The sequence below is a fragment of the Chiloscyllium plagiosum genome, unplaced genomic scaffold, assembly GCF_037043375.1.
Source record: "Chiloscyllium plagiosum isolate Xiang-an unplaced genomic scaffold, Cpla_swu_hap1 HiC_scaffold_26, whole genome shotgun sequence".
In the NCBI taxonomy this organism is placed as follows: Eukaryota; Metazoa; Chordata; class Chondrichthyes; order Orectolobiformes; family Hemiscylliidae; genus Chiloscyllium; species Chiloscyllium plagiosum.
The window spans coordinates 53,206,208-53,221,434 of NW_028270164.1; the positions used below are offsets into that span (position 1 = coordinate 53,206,208).

The 15,227-nt window shown below is 43.9% G+C and overlaps 1 pseudogene across 1 annotated transcript; it reads left to right on the forward strand.

Annotated features, from left to right (window-relative positions):
* The first annotated feature begins 6,388 nt into the window (after nt 1-6,388).
* Nucleotides 6,389-14,625, forward strand: LOC148145175 (uncharacterized; annotated as a pseudogene). The gene is made up of 2 exons (XR_015750965.1): nt 6,389-6,824; nt 10,846-14,625. The product of XR_015750965.1 is annotated as an uncharacterized LOC148145175 (transcript).
* The last annotated feature ends 602 nt before the right edge of the window (nt 14,626-15,227 follow it).

The window sequence follows — 15,227 nt, forward strand, 5'->3', positions numbered from 1 at the left end:
AAAACTTTCTGGGATACCAACTCAGGCACGGCCAGTACCCCTTTGACAATGTGGGAGACCACTAAGACATACGCGCAAGACTTGGTTATTTCATATTCTGTGTCCCGGAAAAGACAAAAGGGAGATCAACAGCGTCTGCTGGAAGCTCGCCTGAAGGCAGCTGTAACTGCGTGTGCTGATAGGCCCTCCATTACTAAGCGACAGAGGATCACAGCACTTAGGGCAGCCTTGAATACCGCAGTTATTCAAACAGCAAAGATTGAGATATTATTTGCGAAGCAGCGATTATTTGAATACAGTGACAAGCCTGGCAGGTATCTAGCGCACCTTGCCAGAAAGGAAAAGGCTCCCCAAGCCATTACATCTATCAGAGAGAGTGCTGGTACCCTGACTTGTAATCATAAAAAGATTAATACAGCCTTTAGAAAGTTCTATTTTGAATTGTATAAATCACAGGACTGTGAGGATAGAACTGGGAAGATGGAATCTTTCTTTAGAAATCTGGCCCTCCCGGGCCTAACCTCGGAGCAGGTGTCGCTCTTGAATGCCCCCCTGACAACCCAGGAAGTACAGTAGGCGGCTAGGCAGCTTCAGGCAAGGCGCCTGGACCAGATGGATCCCAGGCTGAGTTCTATAAAGAATTTATAGGGGAACTGGCCGGGCCACACATAAATATGTATAACTATTCACATAGTCAGGGCTGCCTACTGCCTTCATTGAGAGAAGCAAATATCTCTCATACTTAAGAAGGGAAAGGTCCCAGAAGACTGCTCTTCATATAGACCCATATCCTTGTTAAAAATGGATTTTAAAATTCTCTCAAAAACGCTCGCATTAAGACTGGAGAGGGTTTTACCATTCATTATAAAAGAGGATCAGATGGGGTTTATAAAGGGTCACAGGTCAACTAATAACATTAGAAGAGTGTTAAATATGATACATGCCTGCCAGCAGGGAGCGATACCGGGAGTAGTTGTCTCCCCAGTTGTCTCCAAAGAAGGCATTCGATTGGGTAGAATGTTCATTTCATTTCCATACGCAGGGACAATTTGGTGTCGGAGAGGTCTTTGTTAAATGGGTTTCAGTATTATATAATGATCCCAAAGCAGCGGTGATCAGCAGCTGTTTAAGTTCGGATAGCTTTAACATTGGCAGAGGCTGTCACCAGGGATGTCCTCTTTCACCATTATTATTCACGCTAGTGATTGAACCACGAGCAGAAGCTATACGAACTGACCTTAATATAACGGCTCCGAGCGTTGGATCGGGCAAGCATAAAATTACTGTCTATGCGGATGACATCCTCCTTTTCTTAAGTGATCCTTGGACATCTGTGCCCCGCTTAATTCAAATGGTCAATTTATTTGGTATGTTGTCAGGTTCTAAAATCAATTTCCTGAAATCGGAGGCCATGCCATTGGGAGGCCTTGCCAGCATATCCAATTTTTCCGGACGGATCTTGTTTCCCCTTTCGGTAGTCACTAGAAGGTTTTCTGTACTTCGGAACTTTTATTACCCTGGTATTTGGTCAGCTATATAAAGCCAATTATACACACTTATTAGAGAAAATAAGGCAGGACTTTCAACGCTGGGAAGATCTCCCAATATCCTGGCTGGGCAGAGTAGCCTTAGTTAAGATGAGTATTTTACCTCGTCTTTTATACTCTATGAGGATGCTCCCCTTGATGATGCCGAGACAGGCGTTGCGTAAGTTTTACGGCTGGCTCGGCTCCTTTATTTGGAATCAATGATAATTCCAGATGTATCTCACACTGTAATGCCATCATAATTTTTACAATCTCTGCATTACAGCATCTGTGGAGAGGAATCAGAGTTAACATCTCAAGTCGAGTGACCTTTCCTCTGAACTGGCCGTGTCCCACACCCCAAGCCCCTCACATAGTGGAATCGTGTAGAAACATGTGTGTAAGATCACGAGATATTATCTTCACGCACCATAAAGAAAGTGACAGTGAGATTTTTTTAATGCTTTCTCTTTGCAGGCTAAGTGGTTATGTTCTCCACACAAGCCACAGTCATCTGGTCAGGAGCCAATTTGAGCATTTTTTAACATTTATTCATTTTGTGGTATTGGGGTGTTGCTGGCTTCCACCATACACTGCCCGTCCCTAATTGCCCTTGAGAAGATGGTGGTGAGCTGCCTTCTTGAAATGTTGCAGTCCACCTGCTGTGGGTTGAGCCACAATGCCATTAGGGAGAGAATTCCAGGATTTTGACCCAGTGACAATGAAAGAACACTGATTATTTCCAGCAGTCGGGATTGTGAGTGGCTTGGAGGGGATCTTGAAGGTGGTGGTGATCCCATTGTCCTTCTAGATGGAGGTGTTAGTGGGTTTGGAAGGTTGGTGAATTTCTGCAGTACATCTTGTAAATAGTACACACTGCTTGCGACTGAGCATCAGTAGTGAAGGAAGTGGGTAGCTTTGTCCTGGGTGGTGTCAGCTTCTTGAGTGTTTTTGGAGCTGGACTCATCCAGGCAAGTGGGGAGTGTTCCATCACACTCCTGACTTGTGCCTTGTAGATAGTAAACAGGATTTGAGCAGTCAGGAGGTGAGTTACTTGCTGCAGTATTCCTAGCCTCTGACCTGCTGTTGTAGTCACTGCATTTATGCGGTGAGTCCAGTTGACTTTCTGATCAATAATAACTCCCAGAATGTTAATAGTGGGGGATTCTAATAGTAATAACATTGAATGTCAAGAGATGATGGTTAGTTTGGCTCTTATTGGTGGCGGTCATAGACTGATGTTTGTGTGGCGCAAATATTACTTGCGTTTTGTCAGCCCAAACCTGGATATTGCCCAAGTCTTGTTATATTTGGACACAAACTGCTTCAATGTCTGCGGAGTTGTGAATGGTGCTGAACATGATGAATCTTTCCACTTTTGACCTTGTGATGGAAGGAAGGTCATCGATGAAGCAGCTGAAGATGGTTGGGCCTCGGACACTACCCTGAGGAACTCCTGCAGAAATGTGCAAGAGTTGAGATGACTCACCTCCAACATCCAGAATCATCTTCCTATGTGTCAGCTTTGACTCTAACTTTCTGAGAGTTTCCCTCCTGATATCCATTGGTTCCAGTTCTGCTAGGGCTCCTTGATGCCACTCAGTCAAATGCAGTCTTGATATCAAGGGCTGTCACTCTCATCAATTCCGCTCTTTTGTCCATGTTTGAACCAAGGCTGTAATAAGGTCAGGAGTTGCCCTGGCAAAACCCAAACTGAGCATCCCTGAGCAGATTATTGCTGAGCAGGTGCTGCTTGATGGCACTGTTGACACCTTCTATGACTTTACAGACGATGGAGAGTAGACTGATTGGGCGGTAACTGGCCAGGTTAGATTTATCCTGCTTTTTTGTAGAGGACATACTTGGGTAATTTTCCATGTTGTCGAGTAGATACTAACTGTACGAGAACAGCTTGGCCAGGGGAGCGGCAAGTTCTGGAGCACAAGTCTTCAGGACTATTGCTGGAATGTTGTCAGGGCGCGTACCTTTTGCAGTATCCATTGCCTCCAACCATTTCTTAATATCACATGGAGTGAATTGAATTGGCTGAAGAATGGTATCTGTAACGCTGGGGACCACTGGAGTAGGCTGAAATGGATCATCCACTTGAGTTGGACCATAGACAACTGATACAGTAAAAAGGAGACAGAGTTCCTCAAGGACCGAGGGCGCTACATGAACAGCACAAACTACACAATCATACACTTCATAAAATGCATAAGAAGTGCAAAACATGCAAGTTACAGTATAGTAGAAGAATGACCAATCATAGACATTTTACTAGCAGCAATTCAAAGTCAGATTTCAGATGGGAAAGAGTCCGATCATACTGTGGTAAGGGACCTGATGACTTGGGGGAAGAAACTGTTGCACAGTCTGGCCACAGAGTGACCAAATGCTCTGGTATCTTCTGCCAGATGGCAGGAGGGAGAAGAGTATGAGTGAGGGGTTGTGTGGGGTCTTCCACAATGCTGTTAGCCTTTTGGATGCAATGTGTGGTGTAAATGTCTGTAATGGAGGGATGATAGACCCTGATGATCTGCTCACTTGGTACTTCTGGCTGAAGATTGCTTTGAAAGCTTTACCTTATCCTTTGCACTGATGTGCTGGACTCTTCCATCATTCTCTTCCTCCTCTAGTAAGTTGTTTAATCCTCCACCACCATTCACTACTTGATGTGGCTGGACTGAAGAGCTTAGATCTGATCCATTGGATGTGGGCTCGCTTAGCTCTATCACTTGCTGCTTATGCTGTTTGGCGAGGAAGTAATCCTGTTCGGTGGCTTTACCAGGTTGACACTTCATTTTCAGGTGTGTCTGGTGCTGCTCCTGGCATTCACTGTTGAACCAGGGTTGATCCCTGGCTTGATGCTAATGGTTGAGTGGGGGGGTTGAGCTGGGCCATGAAGTTACAGATTGTGCTGGAGTACAATTCTGCTGCTGTTAATGGTCCATAGAATCTCATGGATGCCCAGACTTGAGTTGCTAGATCTGTTTGAAGTCTGTCCAATTTAGCGTGGTGTTAGTGCCAAATAGCATGATGGATGTTATTCTCAATGTGAAGCTGGTACTTTGTGCCCTCAAGGACTTTGCAGTGGTCATTCTTGCTGAAATTGTCATGGACAGATGCATCTGCATCCGGAAGATTGGTAACGAAGAGGTAAAGTATGTTTTTTCCCTCTTGTTGGTTCCCTCACTACCTGCCGCAGACCCAGTCTAGCAGCTATGCCCTTTAGGACCTGACTAACTCGATCAGTAGTACTGCTGGCAAGCCACACCTGGTGGTGAGCATTAAAATCTCCCACCCAGAGTACATTTTGTGGCCTTACTATCCTCAGTGCTTCATCCCCTGCACACTCTGCCTTTTCCAGCAACTATCTCAATTTCCTTTTGAAAGTCTTGGTTGAAACTGCCTCCCCCACCCCGCCACACACACACACACACACACACTTTCAGACACTGTCGCCCAGACCCTAAATGCTCACTGCATGGTTTCTCATCTCATTTTTTTCTTATTTTGCCAACTATTTTCTATTGGTGCCCTCCCATTCTCGATTCTCGATCTTTTCCAGGGATGAGGAACTTCAGTTCTTTGGGTAGATTGGAGAATTTAGAACTGGCCTCGGTGAATACAGGTTGAGCAGAGATTTGATATAAACGTTCAAAATAATTGTGTTTGGACAGAGTGGACAGGAAGAAACTGTTCCCATTTCTGGAGGTATCAAGACCCAGACGACCCAGATTGGAAGTAATCTGGGAAAGAAGTGATGGTGATATGAGGAGAACCTTTATCCTCAGAGAGTGGTCAGGATCTGGAAAGCAGTGCCTGTGTGTGGGATTGAGACACTGCCAAGTAAGTCCTTCAAAGAGAAATAACATCATGATGTGAAATTAACAGAGAAAGGGAGAAAACACTGGGTGAATTGATCCTTCAGAGAGGCAGAACAGATAGAACAGGCCAAGCGGTTGTCTCCTGTGTTTAACCATTCAGTGAATTCACTATACAATGCTGAATGCTGTCTGCCCTATCAGGGGAGGTGATGGCTGAGTGGTTAGACAATTATTATTAGACGATTAATCGTGAAACTCAGCTAATGTTCTGAGGATGTGCATTCAAATCCTGCCATGGCAGCTGGTGAAATTTACATTCAATTTGAAAAATCTGGAGTGATGAAACAACTGATGGTAATGAAACCGTTGCTGATTGTAAGAAAACCACATCTGGCTCACGAATGACTTTCTGGGAGGTAAATCTGCTGTCCATAAGTGATCTGGCCTATATGTGACTCCAGAGCCACAGAAATATGGTCAGTTCAAGGGCAACGAGGGATGGTCGATAAATACTGGCCAGCCAATAATGTCCTCAACCCGAGAGTAAATAAAAAGAAAATGCATGACCACCTCCCTCTGCAATACGTTAAAGTTTTGCTTACTGCTCATATCTACAAGGCATAGGAAGGTAGGAAATAGTTGTTTTGCTTGTTGCCTTATATCAGGCCCTTTACAGTACGGGAACCAGTCTGCTTTCTGTTGTTGTGAGCTGCAGTGAGAACAATGTTTAACTCCAGTAGAGATGCTGAGCTGCCCAGGAGTTGGAGCAGAGCTGTTCAGAACATTACCCCACGCCCTTTCTCTGAGTCTCTCTGTGCTCTGGCTGCTTTCAGTCTGTTTGCTCAGCACTGTCACTGAACAACAACAGTTTAACGTACACACTCTCAGCCCAGCTGACTGGCTCAGTCTGTTTGTAAACTGATGCTGGGATCACAGTGTATCGTCATCCAAGCTGTCAATCATCCAGCAAGGCTGAGGTTCCACGTTGTGCAACAGGAAGGGGAACTTTTCACAGCTCTGTGAGCAGCAGCAATGCTTTTCGATCACCTCACCAAACAACTGAGCAAACCAGCGCAGGGTCCCTGGGGATGGATGGTGAAAAAGTTCTGAGAGGGGAAGGGTAAATTGGTGGAAGTGAATGCTGTCAAACTGTGTGACATTCAGCCTGAGAGTTTGGTGCTGGAACTAGGCTTTGGACCAGGGCTCGGTCTGCAGGAAGCTGCTAAACGCCTTACGCTGCCGAAGGGCAAGCTCTATGGGCTGGATTACTCTGAAGACATGTACCGTGCAGCCAGCAGGAGGTTGCAACCTGATATTCAGACCGGGAAGGTGACATTGTTTCACGGCAGTGTGGAACATATCCCTCTGGAAGACAACGTGGTGGACAGAGTATTTCACTGCAACTGTTATTACTTCTGGCCTGATCTGAAATCTGGATGCAGAGAGATTTACCGAGTTATGAAACCAGGTAGAGTGTTGTGCTGGTCAATTCTGAAAAATCCTAAACCTCAAGGGAAATGGTGCAGTCAGGATGGAATGGTGGGGTCACATATCAACTAATCTCCCTTGATTGACATGTCACTGATTAGCCTGGTAGTCAAACGCTGATTTACTTAAGTTTAGAGAGAACTATACTAGCTAAACATGGCCCTGACCACTTGTGTGCTTTGTGTAGAACAATCAGGGACAGAAGGATTATTTATAGTGACTCTTCTACAACACCCCTTTTTCCATCCAGATCTCCCCCTCACCACCTTGACCAGCAGCCAGATTTTCCTCGAGAGGCAGGAGATTTTTTAAAAGTCCAAGACAAGTCCAATAATTATAGAATCAGTCAATAGTACAGTATCTACAATACTTAGAGAAGGAAGACCTCAGCCTGTAATGCCTGTGCCCATTGTCATGACTGACCGGGGTAGTTTGCTGGAAATCAAACCCCACTATTCCTGGAATTTGTCCTTTCACTGTTCTTGAAGATATTTTATTCCTTCTTTAACAGGGGATTCACACATAAAGGTATATGGAAGCCGCTAGCTATTATTCGGAACTTTCTATTACCTTCATGCAGGTGAGAGAGACCGTGAGATTTTTTTGATGCTTTCTCTTTGCTGGCCAGGTGGTTCTGTTCCCCACACACGACATGGTTATCTGGTCGGGAACCAATCAGAGCATCATTGTCAAGATAGTTTGCTTTTGTTCAGAACTCATTTGCTCTGTGATGTCTGCTTTAGCTCTCAATGTTCCAACATCATGTGGAATACACAGTGTATTCCAGAAAACTGGATTTTATAAACCATCTCTTTGTGCTGTGTTCTGGACTAGGCCGGACCCCCTCAAAACATTTCAAGAAAGTAGGCTGGACCCTAACTTTGCGAGTTGTTTTAAGCAGGTGTAATGTGGATATTCCAGGAGTGATGCAACTGGCCCAACCACTTAGTTTTAAACAAAATAATTTATTTGCAAGATTACCAAATGAAAGGCAAACAAAAGAGACTGAATACAGAAGAACTTAGTCTATCCGAAAACTCAACAGATTATCCCAACTTAATGACGCAATTTCAAATACTCCCAACAATCCCTATAAACACCCGTGGGCAAAAAATGTAAAATCAAACACTGCCTTATAGGAGAGAGAGATCCAGCTTGGAACACCTTCCATGTAGCTGTTACTTGGACCAGCAGCCGCAAAACTGACTGACTGCTTTCAGTGAACAGCCAGGCTGCTAAAACCAAATCAAAGCAGAGCAAAGCAGAGCTGGGAGAACTGACCACTCCCCTTTCATTGGAGATGTGTTTATTTTCAAAAGCTTGAAAGCATTCTCAAGTAGTTAAAACCAGACCTTTTGGAATTGCTGCTTTTACGGCTTCTCTGGGGAAAAAAAAGCCAACGAGAACATAACCTTGTTAAAAGATCAGCTTTGTCACAACTGTCTTCTTTAAAGTAGGATCTTCCTTTTTAGTCCAGAGTCCACAATTAAAGGAAATAATAGGATGGGGTCTTTATGCAATTTAATTTCTTGTTTAGGTCTCTCTATCTGTATTCTTTTCCAATTCCTCCCTGAATCTTCCATATTATAGTTAATTGTAGAGCCCTGGCTGCACTTGTTACAGCTTTCTTGTTTTTGAGCTACATGCTGCACAGACAACCTTCATTTTTAGTCCAGTGTCCAAAACTAAAGGAAATAAAAAGATGTAGCCTTTACACTTTCTCCTTTTTCTGTTTCTCTATGAGTGTTCTTTTCCAATTCTTTCTTGAATCTTCCATAATTGCCAATTGTATTATCTACTCAACATCTTTCGTATACAGCTGTTATTTTTGCCTAATCTGTCGCAGCTGCATGTTTTGGGAGGAATATTGGTGACTTTACTGCATAGCTCTTCGTATTGGATTCACGAATCTCAACTGCCAACCTCACCTTCAATTCATCTCACATACTTAACCCTTTAACAGCAGCTCTCAAAGCTGGATACTTAATTCTCAGAAGTCACTCTAGTCCTAGAGGACCACAGAGCTGCTTTATTATTACAGAGAAAGAGATGACTGATGGTAATTTAACCTGAGGGACACTATGCCTCGGGGAGGAGAGGGAATGAGAGGAGTATCCTTCGTGGTATCCTCATCCTTTGCAGGAATTAAACCCACACTCAGACTATAGCAACTGACTGCAGAAAAATGGGACATGGTTTGACTCCTTCCTTGACTATCCCGCCCTATAGGGTGGGGGGGACTGTGTTCATTTCAGCTACGCCTTACCTGTCTGTGGAGCTGGGATCAGAATTCCCAGCTAGAAATACAGAGCACAGTATTAATGGAAGTGAAAATCCTGACAGTGGGTGCCACTCTCGGGAATATTCACACCAATGTGCTGTAAACTGTGCAGTCCTGGCAGCACTCCCTGCAGCTTTCTTGTTTTTTAAACCACATGCTTCCATGACAACCTGTTCAGGTGATACCTGGTTAAAGCAAATGTCGGGACCTCTCAGAATTATTACAGCACAATAGGAGGCTATTCAGCCCATTCCACTCACCCTCCAAATGAACATTTTATTTTGGGCTCCTCCCTTGCCTTCTCCCTTTAACCCTGCACACTCTACCTTTCCAGTGACTGTTTCATTTTTGTTTTGAACACCTTGGTATAAGTCCACTGCACTCTCAGACTCTGACCCAGACCCTAACTACTCGTTGTATGGAAAATGTTTATACTAGTGTCATTTTTGCTTCTTTTGCCAACTGCTTTCAATTGGTGCCCTCTCATTCTCGATCTTTTCACAAATGGAAACCTTTTTCTCCCTGTTTACTCTGACCAGACCCATTGTGATTTTGAATACTTTGGATCTACTCTCACTCGTTTTTTCTTAACTTCTTCATAACACATGCAGCTGGAAGTTGGTGTAATTAGCAGGAATTATTTCCAAGTCTGCCTGACTGAGGAGATAACATTTAGTTACTGGGTGGCAATGTGCCAAAAAGCTCAAGGGTCTCCTTTTTTGGTGGTAATTGGAATCTCCTGCCCAGAGGTCTTCCAGTGTCTGAATGCAGATTGCCAGAAGCTGACCCATGATCATCATTTAAAACTGCGAGCTGAAATACCGCGCTCCACTGAAGGAACGTCTCAGGTTTCTGAACCAGTAGCAATCTGTTGAAAGCTGCTTGACTTATTGAAATCTCCTGAATTCTGAGGTGTCAGCGTGCACATGCACAGTGAACTTATTCCAATGAGCTGGTAGGGAGGGACTACAGGTGGCACATACCCAAAGGCCAGTACTTCCCCAGCCCCAACATCCCACACCCTTCTGATCACAATCCTGACTCTTCCAGAGTTTAATAATCAAGCCAGAAGGCAGAATATTTGCTCCCCACCCCACCACCCCAGAGGGAATGAGGGCAATAGCTATAAATTATCTTACTGGCTGACATGCCAATTCAGCCTCTGGGCCACTCTTTCACATGTGGGTAGCTCATTAACAGTAGCCAGTTCAAGGAAGCAACTTTCTAGCAGGAGTCAGTTTAGCAGCCTGGAGGTGGTCATCCAATGGGTCAGCAATCCAGGGTGGTCTCTCCCAGACACTTCCCCCTACTCCCTGAGTACAGGAGCAGCCATGAGCCATCTTGGAAGGACACTCCAACCTCCCCCATCTTCTACTCATCACTGATGGCCTGTTTGCTGAATCTTTTTTTCATCAGATTTTGACACATTTGCAGAGAGGAATCTCCATATTGAATCCCTCTCTCTTTTGCTTACCTTCCCTTACAACCTGCTGCACCTCCCTTGCTGGAAGCCTTCTGATTGGCCCTCCTTGTTTCAGGGCGCATCCACTTTTGATGGTCAGGGAACAAAAGCCCAGGTGAGTTAGGAAAATCCACAGCATTTTGATTCCACTAGTGTGGTTGCTTTTTCACTAGAAGGTCTTGATACTGAGATTCTTCTTCACCTAAATTCCAAGAAACAACCTATCAGAAAATTGAGTATTTATCCTTTATTTGACAGGGGGACGGATGGTCACCACCTTAAGCCTGGAAGTTCTAAGGAAGATTGTTGCTGCTGGATTGTTGAAGAATACAAAATGGCCACCTGAACCATACATGGCTACTCTCCGTGACACGGGATGTGTTGACGTGTGTATGGAGCACAAACAAGATCAAGGGAAACCCTTTCAGGCTATCTTTGCTCGAGCAAATAAGCCATGAATGTGCTGTCATCTCTGATGCCTCACTAGCTCAATAATTTGGGTTTACTGAGCTATTATATAACCCATTTGTAATATTTGTAGATAATTTGGAAGACACCACTTCATTGAACATAGAAGAGTACAGCACAGTAGAGATCCTTCGGCCTTTGATATTGTGCCAGCATTTTATCCTGTTCTAAAGTCAGACTAACCTGCATCCCCTTCATTGTATTAACTTCCATGTGTCTATCCAAGAGTCACTTAAACGTCCACAATGTATTTGACTCTAGTACCAGTGCATTCAACAGACCCACCACTTGGAGGAAAGAACCTTCCTCTGACATCTCCACTAAATCTTTCTCCAATTGCCTTAAAATTATGTCCCTTCATCATTAAAACGTCCCTGGCTATCCACTCTACCTATGCCTTTAACAACTTGTACACCTCGATCAAGTCACCTCTCATCCTTCTTCGCTCCAATGAGAAAAACCCTAGCTCCCTCAACCTTTCTTCGCAAGAGATGTCGTCCAGTCTAAGCAGCATCCTGGTATATCTTCTCTACACTCTCTCTAAAGCTTTCTCATGTTTCCTATGATGAGGCAACTAGAACTGAACACAATATTCCATGTGTGGTCTAACCAGGACTCTGTAGAGCTGCAGCATAACCTCGCGGCTCTTAAACTCAATCCTACTGCTAATGAAAGCCAACACACCATGCACCCTCTCAACAACCCTATCAACCTGGGTGTCAACTTTCAGGGATCTATGGACATGGCCTCCCAGATTCCTTTGTTCCTCTACCCTGCCAAGAGTTCTGCCTTTAACCTTGTATTCTGCATTCAAATTCAACCTTCCAAAGCGAATCACTTCCCACTTTTACAGGTTGACCTCCACCTGCCACTTCTCAGCACAGTTCTGCATCCTGTCAATTTCCCATTGCAACCTACAACAGCTCTCCACACTATCCACAACTCTCCCAACCTTCGTGTCACTGGCAAACTTACAAACCCACCCTTCCACTTCCTCATTCAAATCATTTATAAAAATCACAAAGAGCAGAGGTCCCAGAATTGATCCTTGCAGAACACTACTGGTCACCGAGCTTCAGGCTGAATACTTTCTACCACGACCCTCTGTCTTCTTTGGGCCAGCCAATTTTGTATCCAGACAGACAGATTTCTGTATATTCCATGTTTCCTTACTTTCTGTATGAGCCTACCATGGGGAGCGTTATCAAATGCTTTGCTAAAATCTATGTACACCACATCCACTGCTCTACCTTCATCAACATGTTTTGTCACATCCTCAAAGAATTCAATAAGATTTGTGAGGCATGACCTGCCCCTTACAAAGCCACGCTGACTATCTCGAATCAAACCATGGTTTTCCTAGTAATCATAAATCCTGTCTCTCTGAAACTTCTCCAATATTTTGCCCATCACTGATGTAAGACTGACTAGTCTGTAATTCCTAGGATTATCCCTATTCCCTTTCTTGAACAAGGGAATAACATTTGCCAAACGTCAATCATTTGGCACTACTCCAGGAGACAGTGAGGACACAAAGATCATTGCCAAAGGTGCAGCAATCACTTCCCTCACTACCTGTAGCAACTTTGGGTATATCCCCTCTGGCCCAGGGGACTTATCTATCCTTATGTTTTGCAAGGTTTTCAGCACATTAGCGGCATGGCATTCGAACCAGAACTCCATCAATAAACACATCGATTTAGATCCCTTGAAAAAAACAACTGGAAATGACATCACCCATCTTAAGAAACCAAGAACTATAATTAGAAATGTGGGACATACCACCGGCGCTTCACCGGAGACTCTCACTGATGGTGTGACCTAGTTATGATGATGAAACATCTGAAAACAAACCTTCCAGCTCACTGAGCTAACTTACATACTTAGTGATAAAAATATTACCTACTTAAAATGATAATAAAGACGGACATAAATCTTGCATAAACTGTGGAGTAAACCTGATTTACATTGTATTCTAACTGCCAGACCTTTGCCCATTCCCTTAAACTATCTAGGTCCCTTTGCAAAGTTTCATAGTCCTCTGTACACTTTGCTCTACCACTCATCTTGATGACTTCTGCAAACTTTGACATACTACACGCGGTCCCCAACTCCAAATCATTGATATAATTTGTGAATAATTGCGGACCAAACACTGATCCCTGTGGCACATCACTCGTTACTAATCTCCAACCAGAATAGCACTCATTTATGTCCACTCTTTGCTTCCCATCTGTTCACCAATTCTCTATCCATGTTAATGCATTATCTGTAACACCATCCATCTTTATCTTATGCAGCAGCCTTTTGTGTGGCACTTTGTCGAATGCCTTTTGGAAATCTAGGTACACAAATCTTCTGGATCCCTGTTGTGCACTGTGTTTGTAATGTCTTCATAGAATTTGAAGAGATTTGTTAAGCATGACCTGGCCTTCATGAACCCATGCTGCGTCTGCCTAATGGAACAATTTCTATCTAGATGCCTTGCTATTTCTTCCTTGATAATAGACTCAAGCATTTTCCCCACTACAGAGGTTATCTAACTGGTCTATAATTCCTCATCTTTTGTATACCTCCCGTTTTAAACAGGAATGCCACATTTGCTGTTTACCAATCTGCTGGAACTGCCCTAGAGTCCAGCAAATTTGGGAAAATTACCAAAAGTACATTTGCTATTTCTCCTGCCATCTCTTTTAGCAACCTGGGATGCATTCCATCAGGGCCAGGAGACTTGTCTACCCTTAGCTCCATTAGCTTGCCCAACACTACCTCTTCCATGATGATGATTGTTCCCAGGTCCTCACCCACCTTTGTCTCTTTGTCAATACTGGCATGTTATTAGTGTCCTCCACTGTGAAGACCGACACAACATCCTTATTAAATGCCTCGGTCATTTCCTCATATGCCATTATTAATTCTCCGTTCTCATCCCCTAAAGGACCAATGTTTACTTTAGCCACTCTTTTTCTGTTTGATATATTTATAGATAAGGTTTGCTATCTGTCTTTAGATAGCTAATTTCTCATTATCTATCTTACCTCTCTTTATAGCTCTTTTTGTGGCTTTCTGTTGACCTTTAAAGCTTCCCTAATCTTCTAGCTTCCTGCCGATCTTGGCCACTCAATATGTCTTCTCTTTCAATTTGATAGCCTCCCTTATTTCCTGACACATCCATGGCTGATTACACCCTTTCCTACATTCCCTCATTTTCACTGGTATATACTTCTGCTGAGCACTTTGGAAAATTGCTTGGAAAGTCCTCCACTCTTCAACAACTGTTCCAACATAAAGTCTTTGCTTCCAGTCTACTTTAGCTAACTCTTCCCTCATCTTAATGTAGACTCCGTTATTTAAGCACAGGGCCCTGGTATTGGATTTTGTCTTTGCAGTTTCCATCTATATTCTAAATTCAACCATACTGTGATCGCTCCTTCCAAGAGGATCCCTAACGATGACATCATGAATTATTCCTGTCTCATTACACAAGACCTGATCGAGGATAGCTTGCTCCCTTGTTAGTTCCCATTACATGCCGTTCAAGAAAATTAGTGGGGATACATTCAACAGAGACTGGTTCCCGCACCACAAAGAACCTGATACAAGGCAACAAGCAAAACAAATATTTCCAACATTCTCATGCCTTACATGGACATGAAGTAAATAAAACTTTAATATATTGCAGAGGGAGGTGACCATGCTTTCTTTTTTAATTCAATGGTGGGACATTGTTGGCTGGCCAGTTGCCCTTGAACTGAGCGCAATTCAGAGGGCAGTTGAGAGTCAACCACATTGCCGTGGCTCTGGAGTCACATGTAGGCCAGACCAGGTATGATTGGTGAATTTCCCTCCCTGAGGGACATTCATGCCCCAGATGGGGTTGTATTCCAACAATCGACAATGCTCAGCACCAGGAGTGGCTTGGCAGCAGTACTACTGATCGAGTTAGTCAGGTCCTAAAGGGCATAGCTGCTAGACTGGGTCTGCGGCAGGTAGTGAGGGAACCAACAAGAGGGAAAAAACATACTTTACCTCATCATAACCAATCTTCCAGTTGCAGATGCATCTGTCCATGACAGTTTCAGCAAGAATGACCACTGCAAAGTCCTTGAGGGCACAAAGTACCAGCTTCACATTGAGAATAATATCCATCATGCTATTTGGCACTAACACCA